At 40.3% G+C, this 16693-nt stretch overlaps 1 protein-coding gene across 4 annotated transcripts in view; it reads right to left on the reverse strand.

The window, feature by feature from the left end:
• ATXN1 (ataxin 1) overlaps nucleotides 1–16693 on the reverse strand; it is a 336877-nt gene that overhangs the window by 280995 nt on the left and 39189 nt on the right. For 3 of the 4 annotated variants that reach the window (XM_045551837.1, XM_045551836.1, XM_045551835.1), the window contains exon 1: nucleotides 16171–16241. The gene's annotated coding sequence lies outside the window, so the exon portion shown is untranslated. Of the gene's footprint in view, nucleotides 1–16170; nucleotides 16297–16693 lie in introns of those variants that run through there. The other variant, XM_045551834.1, reaches the window with a different exon arrangement.

Below are 16693 nucleotides of genomic sequence, written 5' to 3' on the forward strand. Positions count from 1 at the left end.
GGGCTTCAGAACGAGGAAAATCCACTGCAGCCCACGAGCATCTGGAACACTAGGCCAGAGGAGGGCTGAGCTGGTGCGGGGCCGAGCAGCAGGAGAGCCAGCCCGGCTGAGCACTGTGCCGGGAAGCCCAAGGGACACAGGCCACACCAGGGAAATACCGCTCCCTGCAAGGTGGTTTCAAGGTTCTAGTTTCCCAGAGCTCAATGCTAACCCCAGGCAGGGCACAGTTCTCCCAATAAAAGTCACTTGCCCACAGAGAGGGCCGGACACCTGATATACACTGGGGGCATCTCCAATTTGTGTTCTGATCACCATCTGCACGACCTGCCTCCCTGCCCCCTGCTGTGCTGACAGCCTTTCTGTGCTTATTTCACACCTTAGTGTGATGTCTCTTACTCCTCACATGCACAGAACGTCACAGCTGAGGGAAACCTCCAAGGCTTCTCTAGGCTACCACCCTCCTCTCATAAGGGAGGAAAATGTGATTCTAGAGGGGTTAGTTAATTTTCCCAAGGTCACAAAATTAGTGGCACAGCAGGAACTGAAACCTAGATTGTGTGACCACCACCACCCCCTCCCAAGCAATCTATTACAGTTTCCAAATCCGCATTATCCGCCTGCCTGCTTTCTCCCTGCCCAGCCTTCACTGCGGCTGCTAAGTCATCAAGATAAGCTGTGTTGTGGAACAGGCCTTCTCGTTTTGAGTAGGACAGAATATATTTGGCCATCCCTCACTTTGTGGTCACCCTGCCCCACACCATGCATGGGGGCACCTTCTGCCCACACCAACTGTCAATCACCCTGAATTGTCTCTGATATCACACCTCCCTAACGTTATTGACTAACGTGAAATTTAAATGGCTAATAAATGGTATCATGAATTAATATAAAACCTTTTATACAGACAATTACTTGATTCCTTAAAAAAAAATAGGTTATGTTTTCTTGGGGTCTTTTCTTCCCAGGTCATAATATCTCAGCAGGAAATGTCATAGCATGAATATTAGATGCATTTAAAAAAAATAATTTAAACTAAATTAGCTTTTATATTGAACAACAGACTGAGAACAATAAAGGAACTCTTTGACAAAAGAAGAATCTAATTCAGCACACTAGAAATCAACAGCTGTTTCTCAAATCAGACTCACCTGTAATAAGTGAGTTCTTAGCAGGGAAAATTACCTTAAAATATCCATGTCGGGCTAGGAAAATATATTTCACACATAAAATTAATTTTTCTTGAGGTGGCATGAGACAAGACAAGAAGCTACATAGTTCAGTTTTGCTAACCTCCTAAGAAATTTTGGTATACTGTATACTATTCCAGGAAAATGGCAAGTTATGGGGGATTCCCAGGAATACGTGAATCATAATTTTGAGTCATCAGTTTGGAAAATTTGGGACATAAACACTATCAGTTAAACATGATATTATTATTTAAACATCCAAGATATAAATTTCCTTGGAAACAACTGGCAAAGGTAGTAGGCTCAGCACAGATTAATTTTATTTTCTTATTTTGTAGGTTGGCAGACATTTTGGGATTTTACATACCAGTATTTAGAAGAAATGAATATATTTAATTAACATATGCATAAGCACAGTTTATACATATTCATAATCACGGATGGGTCCAGTCTGTGAGGTCTGCAGTTGATAAAATTAGGCAAGGGGTGGGGGGATACTGGGGGTAGGTCTTTAACAACACAGTTCGCAAAATTATCAAGATAAAATTAGGAAGGGCCTGTGCAAGTGAGAAGCTTTGAAACTGAAGTGCCACTAGCTTCAATATAAATCTGCCTGGCTGATAATGCGTGCATGTGTATGCACATATCACAACGGTGGGGACACCAGTAAATGGCCAAGATCGACATACGTCATTACAGTACTCTTCAGTACCAAGTGTATGGTAAATACTTGAGTACACATTTTTGCTGAGATCAAGTGACTACACAGAAATGTTTATACATTATGTTGTAGATGAGTTGTTAAATGAATTCCAGTGTGTGGCTTTACCACCTAGTTAGGAAAACCTAGACTCTATATTCAATCATCATGAAGCAACGCCTAGTCCATGGAAACTCATCTGCAGGTTCCTAAGTGAGTACCCCAGCTTAGTATCACAGTGCAACTCAAGTCAGTGGCTAAAATTAAATGCAGAAGCAATGGGCAGGAACGGTGCTGAATGGCCTGGCACCATGCCCCTAAAATCATGCCCCTTGGTTCCATCAAAGCAGACGACGAGGCCCTTGACAACACACAGATTTCTGCCTCTGCGCCCCACACCGTGAATCCAAAGCAGGGAGAGTACTCCAGCACATCTTAGTCGTAACAACGGAAGAGAGAAAACCTCTGAGCACCTCCACTTTAAACCCGTCTATAGTATCCTTTTACCAGAAGGAAAAGATGTACCATAAAAGAAGACTTCAGCATCACGGACTTCTGGGATTTGAGGCCAATCTCTACCTTAACACTGAAGAAAGTCATTACGGTCCCATTAACTTTCGGAAGTAGATGAGACCCTTCTGGGCTTGCTTTCGTAAGGCTTGTGGGGTTCCAGGGTGTCAGTGAAGTGCACCTTAAATCAGCAGCAGCGATTGCTATAATAGAAATCTGAAAATAACACATTCACTTGGACACACCAACTCACTACTTTTAATTGTGGCTCATTAGAGATGTATATAGGAGAATTATGTTCACCTTTACTACAATTCCCTTGCTGCAGTAAAACTACAATGTTTCGCTTCAATGCAGAAAGGAATACTTCTGCTTTGAGTAATACCACCACAAGTGGAGGCCTATGATTCACCAGTTTTCCAATTGTAGGCATCACATGCTACTGCCTGTTTTGGGGCAGAGGCAAGTTGACAGAATGTTAATTTTAAAAGGAACGAAAAGAATAAAAGACATGCCAGGTGAAAGATGGTAAAGGCATACCTCGCTTTACTGCGCTTCAATTAACTGTGCTTCATAAATATTGTGTTTTTTACAAATTGAAGGTTTATGGCAACCCTGAGTCAAGCAAGTCTACAGGTACTATCTTTCCTATAGGGAGCATGTGCTCACTTTGTGTCTGGCCCACATTTGGTAATTCATGCAGTATTTCAAGCTTGTGCATTATTATTATAACTGTCATGGTGACCTGAGATGAGTGGTCTTTGATGTTACTATTGTATTTGTTTGGGGGCACCATGAACCATGCCCATATAAGATGGTGAACTTAATCAATAAATGTGTGTGTTCTAACAGGTTCATGGACCGGCTACATCTCTCTCCCTCTCCTTGGGCCTCTCTATTCCCTGAGACATAACAACATGAATATGAGGCCAGTTAATAATCCTACAATGGCCTCTAAGTGTTCAAGTGAAAGGAAGAGTTGCACATCTTTCACCTTTAATGAAAAACTAGAAACGATTAAGCTTACTGAGGAAGGCATGTTCAAAGCTGAGACAGGCTGAAAGCTGAACCTCTTGCACCAGATAGCCAAGTTGTGAATGCAAACGAAAAGTTCTTGAAGGAAATTAAAAATGCTTCTCCAGTGAACACATGAATGATAAGAAAGCAAAACAGCCTGATTGCTGATATGGAGAAAGTTTTAGGGGTCAAATAAAAGATCAAACCAGACACAACATTCCCTTAAAACAAAGCCTAATCCAGAGCAAGACCCTAACTCTTTTTAATTTTATGAAGGCTGAGAGAGATAAGGAAGCTGTAGAAGAAAAGCTAGCAGAGGTTGGTTCATGAGGTTTAAGAAAAGAAATGTCATCTCTATAACATAAAATTTCAAAGTAAAGCAGCAAGTGCTAATGTAGAAACTGCCTGCAGCAAGTTACCCAGAAGGTCTACCTATGATCATTGATGAAGGTGGCTACACTAAACATGGCTTTTCATTGTAGACAAAACTGCCTTCTGTTGAAAGAATATACCATCTAGGACTTTCATAGCTAGACAGGAGAAGTCAATGTCTGACTTCAAAGCTTCAAACGATAGGCTGTCTCCCTTGTTATGGCCTAATGTAACCATGACCTCAATTTGAATTCAATGCTCATTTACCATTCTGAAAATTCCTAGGGCCCTTAAGAATGATGCTAAATCTACTCTGCCTGTGCTCTGTAAATGAAACAACAAAGCCTGGATGATGGTACAGCTGTTTACAACATAGTTTACTGAAAATTTTAGGCCCACTGGTGAGACCTACTGCTCAGGAAAAAAAGTTTCCTTTCAAAATATTTCCACTCATTAACAATGTGGCTAGTCACCCAAGAGCTCTGGTGGAGATGTACAAGGAGATTAATGTTGTTTTCATGCCAGCTAACACAACATCCATTCTGTAGTGCATGGGTAAAGGAGTAATTTCTCCTTTCAAGTTTTACTATTTAAGAAATACGTAACGTACGGCTATATCTGCCGTAGATAGCAATTCCTCTGATGGATCTAGGCAAAGTGAATTGAAAACCTTCTGGAAAGAATTCACCATTCTAGATGTCATTATGAACATTCATGATTCACAGGAGGAGGTCAAAATATCAACAGCAACATGAGTTTGCAAGAAGCTGATTCCAACCTTCAAAGATGACAGTGGAGGAAGTAACTGTACATGCAGTGGAAATAGCAAAAGAACTAGAATTAGAAATGGTGCCTGAAAATGTGGTTGGATTCCTGCAATCTCATGACAAAATTCGAATGGATGAGGAGCTGTTTTTTTATGGATGAGCAAAGAAAGTGGTTTCTTGAGGTGGAATCTACTTCTAGTGAAGATGCTGTCAACATTGTCAAAATGACAACAAAGGATTTAGAATATTACATAAACTTAGTTGATAAAGTAGCAGCTGGGTTTTAGAGGATTGGCTCCAATTTTGAAAAGTTCTACTTTGGGTAAAATGCTATCAAACGGCATTGCATGCTACAGAGAAATCTTTCATGAAAGGAAGAGTGAATTGGTACATCAAACTGTATAATTGTCTTATTTTAAGAAATTGCTACAGCCACTCCACCCTTCAGCAACCAGCACCTTGATCAGCAGCAGCCATTAACATCTAGGCAAGACCCTCCAGCAACACAAAGTTTACCACTTGCCGAAGGTTCAGGTGACTGATAGCACTTTTTAATTGAGGTATGTACATTTTTAGACATAATGTTATTACACACTTAATAGACTACAATATAGTGTTAAGTATGTATAACTTTTATATGCACTGGGAAACCAAGATTGTATGGCTCATTGTATTATAATACACACTTTATTGCTATGGTCTGGAACTGAGCCTACACTAGCTCCGAGGTATTGCCTGTATCTAAAAAATTCCGAATTCTTCCTAGTAGGCATTACAATGACAGTCTGCTTGCTGAAATTCTGCAAAGAATTCAGGCCAAACAGAGCTAAAATCAAAGTGAGAGGAAGTCAGCTCCAAAGAGGAACAGGAAACTACTTCTCAGAAGGAGTCTGATCTTTTGTTTGACAAATGTTATTTTCTTCAGGTTATCACAAGAAAAAAAATTCTGTATCTTTTCCATACCCATATTCTCATATAATCCAGGTTCTTAATTTAGAATGAGAAATGTATTATTGATAATTATTGATGCAATAAAATGCTGATTACAAATACTTTAGACAAGAACAGTATATTTGAAACACTGTTTTAAAAATTAAATTATGGGCCCAGCATGAAAGGACAAATATTGTATGATTCCATGCAATATCTAAAATAGGAAAATTCGGCTGGGCGCGGTGGCTCATGCCTGTAATCCTAGCACTCTGGGAGGCCGAGGCGGGTGGATTGCTCGAGCTCAGGAGTTCGAGACCAGCCTGAGCAAGAGCGAGACCCCGTCTCTATTAAAAAATAGAAACAAATTATCTGGCCAACTAAAAATATATATAGAAAAAACTGGCCGGGCATGGTGGAGCATGCCTGTAGTCCCAGCTACTCAGGAGGCTGAGGCAGTAGGGTTGCTTAAGCCCAGGAGTTTGAGGTTGCTGTGAGCTAGGCTGATGCCACAGCACTCACTCTAGCCCGGGACACAGAGCGAGACTCTGTCTCAGAAACAAAATAAAATAAAATAAAATAAAATAAAATAAAATAAAATAAAATAGGAAAATTCATAGAGACAGAACGTATAGCAGAGGTTACCAGGTGCTGGGGGAAGGGAAGAATGGGAAATTATTTAATGGATACAGAGTTTCTGTTTGGGATGATGAAAAAGTTCTGGAAATGGATAAGTGGAGATGGTTGCACAGCACTGGGAATGTACATAATGCCACTGAATTGTACACTTAAAAGTGGTTAAAATCGTTAAATCTTATGATATATATATAGTGTATGTATACTATATTTTTGCATACTATATTTTTTAAAAATCAAATTAAGGATATTGTCAGAGTGGGGTGTGGGATTGGTGGCCGGGTCCCTGAGACGCAGTGCGCTGCTGGTGCACTGACTCTCCCAGGTGGATGACAGAGGCCGGGCAAGCAAAGGGATGACACTAATGTGTCCACTCACCAGGAAAGTAGGGTTCCTCGTGTCCATTTTTGCAAAGTGGGTTCAGCTGAAGGTGAACTCAGCCTCTGACCATCGGCACCAGCACGGACGCCAAATATTTACCATTCTTGATTTACACACGTTAAGCGGATTTCATATTTTCAAGACTCTCAAGGTAGATCAATTTCATAGAGCAGATAACCAGTCCAAAATGTGTCAAGTTAGTAAGAACAGATTTGGGTCATATTTACATAATATGTGCTCACAGGTTCGCCGGCCATGACCTTTGATAGCTGGAATTGAACTTCCCCTTTTCACTAAATGTCATTCCACATTCCAGGCAGCCTTTGGAAACAAATGCTGCTCTGCCTCTTGCCATGTGTCTTTTCATATAATAAATTTGGGCTCAGTCAGATGGAAGAAGCAAGGCGTTTGCCTACGTATGATTCCTGCTATGTGTTCACCCCCAAACTGTATTTCCTGGGAAAAGCAAGTTGACTTTGCATGCTCACCTGACATAGGACACTGGGCTCGTACGAGTGGCTGATGGTGGGCTCCTAGAAATGGCCACCTGCCAGCAGTGTCATTGAGAAGAATGCTAGTCCAGAGGACAGCTAAAAATAATTTACTTCCCATCAACCTCTACAAAGTAGACTGGATCCTTGTGGGGCTTTAGTTTCTGTGAAAGCAACAGGGTACTTGCTTAGCAAAGTGGACTTAAAACAGTGGAAGAAGCAGCCCTAATGGGGACTGGAAAACAGCAACCAAACAGCACTTCGATGGAGGCAGGGGTGATGGCAGGCTACAGACCAGGGGGCAGGGAGCCAGAGTTTGAGACCTAGCTTTACCCCTACCAGCTCTGTCATATTCTTCAGCTCCAATGACTTCATCCATTATAACAGCATATAATTTAAATGTAAAATGCATACTCTCTCTTTTTAAGATTTCTTGTTGAGGATCAAATGAGATAGAACATGCACAAGCAAAAAGAAGTCACTCAATAAATTAATTAGTTTATTTCCTCTTTAAAATGCAAGGCACACAAAATGTGTTTCCAAAGTTTTGAAACAGACTTTGAAGCTTTGAAAACAGACTCCACGCATATTTATGGAGCATCCATCACGCTGACGGTTCAGTGCCATCCCCTTTGGGGAACCCAGGACGGAGTAAGACACGTCTCTAACTCCAGAGAACATACAGTCTAACAGTGCAGTAAGTAAATGATTGCTAAGTGTGAGCATGACCCTCTCCCATTCAAAAACCATCAACAGCTCTCCACCACCTAAGAAAAAATTGGATTGATTCCATTTTCTCCTCTGTGAAAAAGAGATAGCTACACTGCAGGGAGTTGTGATTGAAGCCAATTTAAGTAAAGCATCAACCACAGGACCTGGTGGACAGCAGCCACTCAATTAATAGTTCACATTAATTGTTATCATCATTATTAAATCAACCAATCTTTCCTCCCAATCTCCCATTATTCCACCTCACCCTGGACCTAAACTGGTCCACAGCTTTCAGCAAACATACTCTGCCCTCGGCCTTGTCCACAGCTTTGGGCACATACCCTCCTGAGTGGAGTACTAGCCATTCTTCAAGGTCAGCTCTGATGCTTCCTCCAAGTCCTCCCCACTTCCCAACCAGACTAAATATCCCACTCCTCTGCGTTCCCACAGCATTGCTCCGCCTTCCCTAACTGAGTGTAAATTCATAAACTGAGTTTGCAGGAAGGCACTAGGAATAAAATAAATGCTGGAAAATTTTTATTACAAACTAAATAACCAACTGAATATCATGAAAGTGATATGATTATAACAGCTAACATTTTGGGGAGAACTTTACAAGCATCGACTCATTTAGTTTTTACAGCAACCCTGATAGATGCTGTTTTATTTTTCCTACTTCATGGACTGATAAACTGAGATCCAAAGAGATTAAGGCATTTGCTCAACATTACACAGCTATTAAGTGGCAGTTTTGTATTCAAATCCAGGAAGTTTGCCTCAAGAACCTATGCTCTTAAACACATTATATTGTTTCCCAGCAGCATTATAACAATTTATTATGTACTACCTAAGAAAGTCTTTGGTGGCTGTCGTCAGTTTTCTCAGGGCTGGATTTGAAAACTTTGTGATCTGGGATTGAATATACAGCACGCTGACTATAGTTAATAATATTGCATTGTACACATGAAATTTGCTAAGAGAGTATATCTTGAATGTTCTCACATACAAAAAATAACTACGTGGGGTGATGAATGTGTGAACTAACTTGGTGGTAAACATGTCACAATATGTACATATATGAAAGCAACACATTGTACACAAATTTTATTTGTCAATCATGCCTCAATAAAGCTGGAAAAATAAGATACAATAAAATGAAACTTTGGGATCCATCAAGGTACTCCGTTCTGTACATAGATCTTTAAAATTTCAGGAATAGTTCACATCTCCTTTATACCCTTCCTAAGTGAAGCTACTGTTGCTCACAGACACTTCTGCTCCTGCTAACTAACACTAGACAAGCTTACACAGGACACAGCCACAATATCACCACATGGACCCATACACGCAGTCTGCAGAGGGTAGTTCAAGATAAGCAGCTACTACTGTATTGGGAAGCATCTGATGTTGTAATGAAAACTGCAATAGTCTATTGCATTCCTGAGTTTTTGTCACTAGGTATTTAGGATGCTTCTGAGTGCTGGCTCTCGCAGAAGACCAATACAACAGTCAGTACCTCCTAGTAAATGAACTGCAGCAATAACAGAAAAAGCATGCAACGCCATGGATGGGGCACCAGGGAGTAGCTAAAGGGAAACTGCACGTCTGCATTCGTTCAACTTTGCCCTGGTATATTTTGTGATCGATCTTCTAAACAGCTGAAGGGTCAGGTGTTTAAATGAGTGCAATGCTCAAGACAGAAACATAAAAAATCCAGCCAAGGTTCTTTGCTCCGCAAAGCAGAAAAGGATCAACTTAACATGAAATGCTACAAAGTGATGTGCTATTTAATGTTTCCAAGTTGGTAGTCAATTAATAAACACTGGTGACTGCCTAATTTCTTATTAATCTAATGACAGTTCAACTTTTGTCATGATTTTATAAGCAAGAAAGCTGAAGGTTGGGCAAGGATATCATGCAAAAAAAAGTGACAGATCTCAAACTGAAATTCTCTATTACAACATACTGACTCTAAAGCATTAATAGGAAAAAATTATATTTTATATATACACATATACATGCATATATTACACAATATAAAGTAATATATACTATTAAATGACCTTCCCCAATATCAAAACATTATTTTTTTAAAGATGTATAACGTGCCTCACACACTGCTCTCCATAAAATTCCATTCCGAATTCCTCGTTTGCAAGTGTAAGTGATGATTTTTTTAGTGGCATTTTTGACATGTGATATTAAAAAAATCCTACTCCTCTTTTTGAAAAGGAACTTTTGAAGAGCCAAATTAATTTTGGAGATGACTTTTCATTTTATTTAAGCCAAGTTATTTTTTCTCTTTTGGTATTTTAGCCAAATAGAATTCTTAGAAATGGAAAAAAAAATAGTAACAAGTATATTCCTAGAGCAGAATAGCCTTTCAGAATTGAAAATGTTACATCAATCCTTTAATGTTATCCAGTCTTGGCTTTTTAAATTCCCTTAAGAAAAAAATATCACGTATTCACATAATGTGGCCAGTACTGGATGTGTCATTTATTTGGACTTCTGATTTGGCTGATATGATTATGTGTGACTTAAAAAAGCAATTTCTAGTAACTTCATAAAATATGGCTGCAGAGAAGCTGAAGTGATTCTACCTGATGTTAGAGTCTTCTGTTGCCAAAGATACACTCCAGTAGCTAGTTTCAATGATCTGAGGCTGAATCCAACTGTAACAATTGTTTACCAAAAACATCTACTTTTTGTAATTGTTATTAAATAGTAATTAGTACTGAGCTTATCGGAAATATTTTTAATACTTTACCTGGAGGATTATTTGTATATTTCTAAATGAGTTCCTTCCTTTCTTCTTATGTTCGTAAATATTTATTAAGCTATACTATGTGCAGGAATGACCTTAATACTTGGAATACGGGGTTTAAAATAAGCCAAACTCTTTCCTCATGAAACATCTACAGAGATAGCAACATAAACAAATAATTACAATACAATAGTGATGACACAGGAAGAGAGGAATTTAGGCCTCAACGAATGAGTAGGAGTTCACTGGGTAGAGAAACAGAATTTCACACAGAAGAATCAATATGAAGAAATGCATGCTTATTAAATGGATAGTATGTTTAGAAAGGAAATAAGTGTTACGTGGAGAGATGGAAGGCATGGGATTCCTGGGGGGATGATATTTAAATGGTAAGTTGACAACAGATTACTGGAGGTCTTAAATGATATTCAATGAAGTTCACATTTTATCTTATCAGGAACAGAAAGCTAATAAAATCCTTTTAACCTTTCCTTTTATATCACCATATTCATTAATTACTAGGGAAAATACCAAAGGGGTATTATTTAAAAAAAAAAGTACAAATTTTCCTAATACTAAACGTACTTTCGTTTTTATTTACTTCTAGTCTTTGTTGATAGACATACACTTTTGTCATTACTTTGTAATCAATGTGTACACACAATTATGAAGTACGAATTTTATAGGGAACATTAGGTTATAAACACTGTTGCATATTTCCACATGCTACCCACGGTTTTCAAGCATGGGAGTAATTCAATCAGACCCTTTCTTTTGGAAGATAATTCTTGAAATAGTAGAATGAATGGAACACAGAAAGAAAAGACCTGAGCCAAGAATACTCTTTTGAAAACTGCTGCAATCATCCAGGCAAATGAGGCTGGAGGCCTGACACAGAGCAGGGGCCAGGGAACAGAGAAGAATGGGTAGACTGCAAAATGTTTAAGAGGCAAAACTTCAGCAAGGTCAAGGGATGAAGTACAGGGAGAAGAGAAGGTGCCCAGCATCAATCAATGGCAGGCCAGTGATCCTGTTTTTCTAAACAAGGAGCCCATAAAGGAAGGGAGACAGGATAACAACAAGTTTAGGTTTAGACTCAAGTTGAAGGCACCTATATGACATCCAACTGGAGCCATCTGGGAGGAAGTTGGAACTAATCGAGCTTAAAGTCTGAAGAGAAAGACACAGAAATGTTAAGTCACGAGTACAGAGTTGATGATGACACCAAGATGGTGGAGATGCTTTAGAGAGAGTCACGGTAACAAACTGGAGTTGGTCACTTTCCCTTTTGGCTCCGACAGTGTGCAAATGTGGCAGTTTAATTCTAATTTCTTTTGATGCACAGCAAATACTTCCCTTCAAAGCTCTTGAATTGTCACCAACGAAGGGGACCTGCCAAGTAAATCAACATCTGTCTTGATGATGCCTGTTAGAAGAAAATTTCATTGCATTTCCTGAACGGGTGTGGTTTTACTCACAGCTATACCAAACCACACAGCTTCTCTGAAGGACTCATGCAATTATTAGCCCGTGATAGCATCGGCAAGAAGAGTGGGTTGTAACACATTTAACAGAAGGCATTTTTGGTGCTGCTGTAGAGGACACCGGCTTGGGTACACGAAGGGAACCAAACGCCTCCACGCTGGAAAGCATTTAGAGAGCTTTCTAATGAAGGTCTAGTGCCGGGCACTGCACTGGCTCTTTTCTTGTTTACATCCGCTTGCCCAAAGCAGGGCCTATGATTTAGGCAGCTGTCTGGAAATCCCACAGTTCTCAGGGATGCCTCGTGGTAAACAATACAAGGGATATTATTTCTAACTAGACGAATTCTCTTTTAGAAGTAATTTTTCTCTTTTCCTACCATGGATGGCTACTTGCAAGGAAATATTCCATGTATCACTAAAGACTTCTAAAACAGAAATGCCAGCATCTGGTATTTGGCTCCAGTCCTGTACTTTATAATTTCTGTGATTTTGTCCTTGGTTATTCCTCCACCTGACAGCCTTTTAAACAAAGGCTCAAAGTCACCTATGCAAACAACTGTATCTTGCTCTTCTGTAGGTGACAACCTGGAGCTCGCCTCCTGCATCACAGAAACTGCCCCCACCCCACCCCCACCAGATTGCGAGAAGCCACGCAGAGGAAAACCTACTGAGGTCTCCATGAAGCATATACCAAAAGCTTCATTTGCCCTTAACATTACTTTCGGAACACACGCTTTTCCCCCCCCTTCACTTAACTGAGAATATGAGAAGAATCCACTCTGTTATACCTTTCTGCTTCCCAAAACTCTTTTAGTCAAAATTGAATGTAGATGTTCTTCCAGCACTATGGTTGAGGGTGCCCCTTCACACAAACTGAATTCAGGATCGGTACAACCTCGACAAGGAAAACTGTGACTAAGTAACAGTCAAGAAAAAAGTTGCAAAAAAGAATTTTTTTTTAATGCATTTGGTTAGTGGTTATGATAACAGCTAATAAATGTCCTGATGACCTACTTTTTCCTTTATAGGCTGGCTAAGCTTCTGTGGAGTTCTTCTGTTTGATTTCTGACTTGAACTGTCAGATCCATCTACCAGGGCTGGAACCACAAGCAAGGGCATTTAGGAGTTGCACCAGAAGCAGCAATGCCCTACGAATCTCTTCTGGATCCCTCCAGGCCAGGCGTGTCCTTGCTGGAGCAAGAGGAGGAGGGAAGGAGGAGGCCAAGTGTCACCACTGCAGTCTGTTAACATCAGATTCAAATACTGAATCTGCCACTGCCACCGTGGGTGCTTTGATGTGCAGCCACTGCAGCTTAACTTGATTCCCTTCAACAATGGGACCACTCTCCTGCCACCAAAACTGACGACCTGAGAGTCCAAACAGCTGAAAGAAATACCACTCAGAGTAAACTGCCAAGAGCAGCAGGTGTGGTTTTGGAAGCCAAGGATAAAGCTTCTAGTTTAGCAGAGTACTGTTCCCATCCTCAGATCTCTCTCCCATCCTATTGCTCTAGGCTAGCTCCCCATAATGCGTGTTCCCAGGGCATAGACTTAGGCAGGGGCTGTTGTCATTACTAGAGACAGAGTCAGCGATTGAGGATACAGAGACATAGAAAGAAGGTTTCCAAAAGAGCCTCCGACCTAGAGGAACACTTTATGCATTTGGACAAAACTTGCTTTCTAAGGTTCAGAGAATATGCTGACTTCACATCCTGAAAAGGCCAGGCAACTGAAGAGGGAATGCAACCCTCATGGTTTGATGTTGCTTACATCAGCAAGCAAATATTGTCCAGGCACCTTCTGTGTGCTCAGTCCTGGACCTGTGGCTGTGGGTGAGAAGGCAAAGAAGAGGATGCACAATCAGTCTCAGAGAGTTGTTCTCAAACCTTAGTGTACAGAAGAGTTACAATCGGGTGAATGTCTTGGATTCTACATCCCTAGAAATTTTGATTCATCAAGCCTGGTGTTGCCAAATCTGCAACTTTAATAAACACATCCAGGTGATGGGGATGCAGGAGGTCCTGAGATGGGACCCCACCTTGAGAAACACTGGACTGGGATCTGATTCCTACCCTGAAGCAGTGAGCAACCAGCGTGAGTGATGGGAAGCACCCACACAGCAATGCAGAGCAATATATTTGGTATGATGCAGGCCTGGAATGTAACAGGAATTCATAAAGAGAAACCTGTTAGTGAAGTCCTGAGGATTCAGGGAAGTCTTCGTGAATGAGCGCTAAGCTTCGTGGTCAGGCAGTACTTGGATAGAGACAGCCCCAAGCAATTGTCTTAACCAAACCTCCTAATTCAGCATGACAAGGTGGCCCCAGCATACAGCAGAAATGAAGATGAAGATATGGGACACAAGACCACCAGCGATCAGGTAAAGAGGCTTCCTACATGGAGTACAGGGAGGATACAGTCATCGGGAGAATCATAAAACGGCATTTCCAGATAACACTGTGTTTGCATTTTCTTTCTGCCACATTCATGTGGTTTCCTGCACTTCATAATTTAACATTTGTAAGAGGAAAAAAAATGCTGTTATGAAACCCAAATAATGCACCACTCTGAGGCAGACAGCCAGCTGCTAACAAGAGTGACATCTGAGCATCATTCAAAGTGTTGTTCACAGCTCTGCTTCAGAAAGGAGATATTTAGTAAGAAAGAAAAAGAATAAATTCTTTCCAATGTAAAACAAAGTCTGAGGACCCGAGGGGTAAAAGGGCTGGCAGATAACTGGTAACACAGTGACAGCAAGCACAGAGAAGGAAAGAGTAAGATCCACTAAAGAAAAAGAAAGGGTAATAATTCAAAAGAAGCCTATCTCACTTATTTGAATATAATATTCATACAACACTGGGCCACATTTTCTTTAATGTTGCAAGGGAATAAATTATTAACTATAGATACTTAAAGTTCTGCTTGACCAAAGGGCTGACTCTCAAGATGGTGCCAGTACGAAGAAGGGACCCCCACCCCCAAGAAACCTGGTCCCTTTCCTCCATACTGGTTGACACAGTGAGTCCCTCTGAAAATGACGACCTGCTAAAGGCACACAGGAAATTCTGCGGGGCAAGAATTAAACGGTATAACTATTTAATTAACTTCACTAGGGAGAAATGAATTTTAAATATGCAAGAGACCTTGGAGATCATTTAGGCATGTACTCACATTTTTACAGGTGAGTCATTCCAAGACAATGAATAAGTTCTCTGAGGTCACCAAGATGGGGTGGGGGGGGGGACTTGGCTTCCATCTGAGGACTCTGTTTCCAGGAATTATCCTGAACTACACTGATAAAACATCTTTGGAAGTTCACATTATTTTGGTGTATAGTTTGATTTCTTTATCATTTACTTATCAAGTGTTTGAATTCCAACACCTACACCAAAACTGTCATTCAGGTGGCCATGTTTAGTTAAAAGATACTCAGTAAACATTTGAACAGGAAACTGCCAATGTCTCCCACTTTGCCTGTCCTAATATAGTCATCTATCGCTTAATGATGGGGATGCATTCTAAGAAATGCATCCTTAGGTGATTTCCTCATTGTAGGAACATCACGGAGTGTACTTAAACCCTAGATGGTATAGCCTACTACACACCTAGAGTATGCGGTATAACCTGTTGCTCCTAAGCTACAACCCTGTATAGCATGTGACTGCACCGCACACTGCAGGAGACTAGCACACAATGGTAAATATTTATGCAAACACATCTAAACATAGAAAAGGTACAGTAAAAATACGGTATTATAATCTTATATGACCACTGTTGTATATCTGATCTGTCCCATGCGGTGTTATGACTGTACTTATCACACGGTAACAAACTCGCCCTCAAATTCAATCTACTTCCTCTAGTGTGATTCATCCCTTAAGCTTTCAGCCAAAATGGAATATCTGGAAGAGACAGTGTGTTTGTTGTTTGTGTGTTTAGTTGTTTGAGTTTGTTTTTGTTTTTTGTTTTTGGTCTTTCTCTAACCCCAAAGGCATTCTATTTAGATCCTACGATTCTGCAAGTTTTAGAAACAAACATACTAAGTAAATTTGATTATCCTAATTGGCTCTCTGTCACTAGAACATTTCCTCAAACATCCTATTGTTTGGGTTGTAGAGAAATAGCCATGCACTTGAATAAGATGTCCTGGTACAACAAATAAATGATGTCCGATGAAACTGAAAGCTAATAAATGCCAAGTCCTTCAGATGACTTACCAAAAACCATTGGCTTTTCAAGACCATCCATGCAGGCTGAAGTCCACTCTTTCTCTCTTGCTCATGGTCTGCAGCAGCACTACTTTTGAGGCCTCAAAATAGACTCTTTCATTATGCTCCAGTATGCTGCAGTCAAACAAAACAAAATACCAAGTCAGAATGAAAATGCCACTTCAAGTAGTTAGTGAATATGCAAGGGGAAATCCCTGGCTTTCTCAAATGTATATTTCATAACCTCAAATAAGCATGTTAATTAACAGAATGAAGCTATTGCACTTCTTATCTACATGTGGTGCTCTAAAATACTGGAGGTGGGATGTGCGGAGGAAAAAAGGAAAAAAAACAAAGGACCATGCTAGGGTGCGTATTATAGTAAGTCTTGAAAATCAGGAAATATACACATCAGTGGGAATGTGCTTGCAAAATTTCAAGTTTACCAAAAGAAAGATGTAAATAAAGAAAGATTCATCATGTTTAAATGACTAAAGACTCTGATGTGCAGTTATCAAGGGCAGAAAGTAGA

This window comes from Lemur catta, chromosome 5 (assembly GCF_020740605.2).
Source record: "Lemur catta isolate mLemCat1 chromosome 5, mLemCat1.pri, whole genome shotgun sequence".
NCBI lineage: Eukaryota > Metazoa > Chordata > Mammalia > Primates > Lemuridae > Lemur > Lemur catta.